Genomic DNA, 5,285 nt, shown 5'->3' with positions numbered 1-5,285 from the left:
GCATCTTTGCCAACTCTGGCATTGAAGTCGCCAAGGAACACAACCTTGTCTTCTATGGGGATAGAGGTAAGCACTCTGTGCAGGTCGGCGTAAAAAGCCTCTTTGATGTCATCCTCTGAATCCAGTGTTGGGGCGTATGTACTGTTGAAGAAGGTATGACGTGAGTGATTCAGTGGATCTCGAAGCGTCATGAAGCGATCGTTGATCCCAATAGACATTTCAGTTAGCCTGTCTAGGATGCGTTGGCGGATGGCACAGCCAACTACATAAATGAGGCTTCTCTCCGCAGCAGGCTTACCCTTCCAGAAGAAAGTGTAGCCAGACCCCCGTTCTGTGAGTTGGCCCTCATCTGAGAGCCGGGACTCACTGAATGGCTGCTAAGTCGATGTTATACCTAGTCAGCTCTTTTGCCACAAGGGCAGTTCTTCTTTCAGGAAGCGCATTTGTGCCAGTATCCAGAAGGATCCTGACATTCCATGCAGCGACCATAAGAGGTTGTATGGTTTGTTTTTGTTTGGATCTGTGATTTTGGTTGTCTTTTCGACCACATAAGGATGACCTTACTGGGTGCGGTTGTACAGTAAGGTTGGGTTTTTAGGCAGGCTATGTTTAGGGCACCTTTTCTAGCCCCCTCCCCGTATGGGGTGAGCAGAGTGGCTCCCCGAAAGGGTTGTTCAGTCGCACAGATAGGACCGGATTGCACTGCTGCCTAGATCCCAATGCATAAACGACCATCTTATCTATGCCGTCCATGTGCAGAGCTGTTACTAGAGACTCCCGGCAGTCATCTCTGCCTGTCCCTGTTGCCATTCATCCGGCGCCATAGGACTTTTGGGGGTATAGGAGTTTTGATGATGATGAGAGGTATGATGAGCTGGATGATGGCTGCGCGTGAGTTGATTTATGTTGTGAGGCAGGAGCGCAGGCTGCAACGACACATCTTGATTCTCCCTTTTCCTGATCCAGTGGTGCAAATGTTGCAACGACTGGGGAGAGGGAGAGTCGCAATGGACTGCCGATAGCCTAGTTTGTTGTGTTTCGCCTTAGCAGCCTGTCCATCAGGCATTGACTTCGTCCGCCGGTGTAGTCGTTGGGTTTCCATTCTGGTCACCTCTTCCGCCTACATCGCCGTTGGGGTCTTGTTGTAGCTCTGTAGGCGGTGGTTGGTAGGCGCCTGTGGGTCTATACGCCGTCCCTCTGGGGCCCACTGCTACTCCGAGATCCCCTGCTGATCTAGCGTGAACCCATGAGGCACCCAGTTACCGTGTGTTTCCACGAGGAGGCACAGCAGGAGTCTTGATGGTGAGGAGGCTGTATACTGGCAGGGGAAGACTTAAGCAAGTTGCTTTCCTGTTCGCCACGAGGGCTAGCCAGCGGCGGCAGCTGAAAGCGAGAGGGAGCATGCAGTGCTTGCACCTTAACACTAACATAATGCTGCCAATCTGGGCGCATTTCACCACCGTGAGTGTGGCTCCACAGTCACACACACACACACACACATATATATTTTTTTATGGGGAATCGCCCCACAAACAAACAAACAAAATACATTTAGGAATTTCCACAATGCTTTCACACTTTAATGTACATTATGAGCATTATTATTGACGCAGTGCATAACTAAATATTATTTTTTCACATGTTTCATTTAATGTAAATTTCCATTTATTGTAGGAGTGAGTAAGGCAAAGAAGCAACAGGATGTCAACCACCTGGTGGAGAGGATATACGAACGTATTCGCTATCCTGACTTACAGGATATCGCAAACGCATTCAACCCTGAGGCTGACACTTCCATGTATAGTGATGATGGCCAAGGCGTTCATCACCTTATGAATGATATGAATGATCACATACTCTTGGAGAGGCACCATTTGTTCTCCCTTTTCAACTCACGTCATCGCAGAGAGGCTCTCATGCTCTTCGATGTTTTCATGCACTGCAAGACGTGGACCTGCTTTGTCAATAATGCCGCATACTTCCGTGAGCACATGAATGAGGGAGAGTTCCTTTACGCATTCTACACAGCTGTTGTCCACTCTGATCTGGGAACCGGAGTAGTTCTGCATCCACTCTACGAAATCACTCCTCACATGTTCACCAACAGCGAAATCATCCACAAGGCCTACACTGCCAAGATGACCCAGACACCAGGCAGGTTTGAGATGAAATTTACAGGAACGAAAAAGAACAAGGAATAAAGAGTGGCCTACTTCGGTGAGGACATTGGCATGAACATTCACCACGTTACTTGGCATATAGACTTCCCTTTCTGGTGGAAGGACTCCTACGGCTACCATCTCGATTGCAAGGGCAAGCTATTCTTCTGGGTCTTTCTAACTGGCTGGATGTGGTTGACGAGCTACACTGGGAGCGTATTATTCGTGAAGGTTTTGCACCACATACCAGCTACAAGTATGGTGGTGAGTTCCCTGCACGTCCTGACAACGTTCACTTTGAGGATGTGGACGGTGTAGCTCGTGTGCGTGACATGATTATTTCTGAGAGCCGCATTCGCGACGCTATAGCTCACGGTTACGTCACTGACAAGGATGGTAACAACATCGATATCATGAACGATCACGGCATTGACGTCCTCGGGGACATCCTTGAATCATCTAGGTACAGCCCCAACGCCCAGTATTATGGTGCACTGCACAACACAGCTCACATAATGCTTGGTCGACAAGGTGATCCCCATGGCAAGTTCAACATGCCTCCCGGTGTGATGGAACACTTTGAGACTGCCACCCGCGACCCAAGTTTTTTCCGACTTCACAAATACATGGATAACATCTTCAAGGAACACAAAAACTCACTTCCTATTTATACTAGGGAAGATTTAGAGTTTACAGGTGTGGCTGTGGACGACATTGCCATTGAAGGAGAGCTTAAAACTTACTTTGAGCAATTTGAATTCAGTATCGCCAATGCTGTAGACAAATCTGATGCGGTAGAAGAAGTGGCAATCTCCACTCTCATTCCCCGCCTGAACCATCATGAGTTTACCTATAAAATTGACGTCAACAATAACAATGATGAAGATGTTCTAGCGACCATGCGCATTTATTTGTGCCCTAAGAATGATGCTAATGGAATAGAATTTACCTGGGATGAGGGACGATGGTACTGCATTGAAATGGACAAATTCTGGAAAAAGTGTAAGTATACTACAGCAATTTTCTTTTTGCCTCCATCATAGGTCACATTATATATATATATATATATATATATATATATATATATATATATATATATATATATATATATATATATATATATATATATTAATTTGTTTTACTTCCAGCTATTACAATTAAGTCGTACATTACCTAATGTTATTTATTGGAAGGAATTGATTTATAGGGAAATAAAACTTTTATTACTGATATACAAATTAATTATATTTTTCTTTACAACAGTGGCTCCTGGAAAAACTAATGTAATGTGCAAGTCTTCCGATTCATCAGTCACAACACCTGATAGTCCAAGCTTACACACTCAAATGGAAAAGGCGGATGAAGCCCTCATCAGTGGCGACGAACTCGACCTACACGAATTTGAACGCTCATGTGGCCTCCCTCATAGAATGCTCCTGCCCAAGGGTCAAACCAACGGCATGGAATTTTTGTTGCTGGTGGCTGTGACCAATGGTGAGGAAGATAAAGTCATAGAACATTCGGAAGACAACGAGCACGGTGGCACCCACTCTCAGTGTGGCATCCGTGGCGAAAAATATCCAGACAAGAAGCCCATGGGCTACCCACTGGATCGTCACATTCCCGACAAGCGCCTTATCTTAGACATTCCTAATATCAAGACAACAACTGTGAAGGTCTTCCATGAACTTCACCAACATGAAGATCACTAGATAAAACAATATTAAGATATCTGTTTTGATGTATTTCACGAAGAACCTTATCTTTAAGATCTTTAGTATGTATATACAGTACATGTATTCTTAGTATGAAAAAAATTGAAAAATATTTCAAATTAAAATTTTTTAATGAAAAGAAAATTTCATTGGAATATCCATTTTCATACAAAAAATCAATGTGTTTATCTTATCATTATTATTATTTTTTTAATTTCATTCAAACAACAAACTTGTCAAAATTCAGCAGCAATTCAGTCTTGTTTTACTTCAAAATAAAATACATGAAACTATTCATTCTCTTTTATGAACATTATTAATTTTTATGATTACCATTGAGAGAGTTGCCAATGTTAGTAAATCATACAGGTAAGCTGATGTGGGTATAAAATTCTTTATGCATGTATAGTGATCATTAATAGTTCTATTAATAATTGTTACAGAAATTCATGGATGTTTATTTGGGCAAGAAAATCAATATGAGTTTTGCAACTTACTGTCAATTAAGAAGGTATAGAATGTGAATATACAGAATAAATCTGTTGAAAATTTAAACTCCTATTTATTTTGAGTAAACAAATATAAAATATTAAATAATTTAATATACTATAAGAAATCTTATTGTACTATTAAAACAAATGAAGTGAAGCAATTAACGAAAAATACACTCAGTACTTCACGGGTAAATAATAGTGGTGCCTTGATAATTATTTAATCATCTAGTGTCATAATTAACCACCGACCCCTCTGTTGAAATTTGAAAAGAAAATTAGGACAACTTTTCAAGGTAATCATTCGATAGTTGATTAAGAAAGATCCTTTGTAGCAACACTGTGGTAATTGTAGGTTATGTATATAAGCTACTGTGCCGAGTAGCAACCCTGTATATAAGCTACTGTGTCGAGTAGCATTTATATATATCATCACGTGGCAACACTGCACGTTATGTGGCAACATTGCCCCGAGGTTGCCATATGGCAAGGCAGCCTCAGTCTGACTGTGTGAGCCGTGCATGGCATACGCGAGTCACCACTTGTATTTCTCTCATCCATAATAAACGGACTTTAGTGTTACACGGTGTTTCCCTACCCATCACTGCATTCTTCAGGGAACACATGTAACCATCATGGCGCAGTGGCTAGGATCTGTGGACTTACAAGTGTGTAAACAATGCCGAGACAGTTACGTCTGCCGGTGATATGCGTCGACTCATAGTGTGTTGTGTTGTGTTGTGTTGCGCTGTGTTTCGCCGCGATGTGCAGTGTTGGGCCGTCACAGTGCTTTTTAGTGACGGTGGCAGTGTTAGTGTCAGTGTATTAGTGTGTGTCTAGAGCTGCGAGTTGAGCATTGGCCTGTTTTTTTGTGGTACCCACGGAGCACGCAGGCGTACACCCTTCTCGTGTGACATCCC

General features: G+C 42.9%; 1 pseudogene; it reads left to right on the top strand.

The window, feature by feature from the left end:
- Positions 1-4,429, top strand: part of LOC121868058 — a 7,607-nt pseudogene extending 3,178 nt beyond the window's left edge.
- The last annotated feature ends 856 nt before the right edge of the window (positions 4,430-5,285 follow it).

The sequence above is a fragment of the Homarus americanus genome, unplaced genomic scaffold (assembly GCF_018991925.1).
Source record: "Homarus americanus isolate GMGI-L3 unplaced genomic scaffold, GMGI_Hamer_2.0 scaffold43277, whole genome shotgun sequence".
Lineage (NCBI taxonomy): Eukaryota > Metazoa > Arthropoda > Malacostraca > Decapoda > Nephropidae > Homarus > Homarus americanus.
This window is presented reverse-complemented; position numbering and strand designations above follow the sequence as displayed.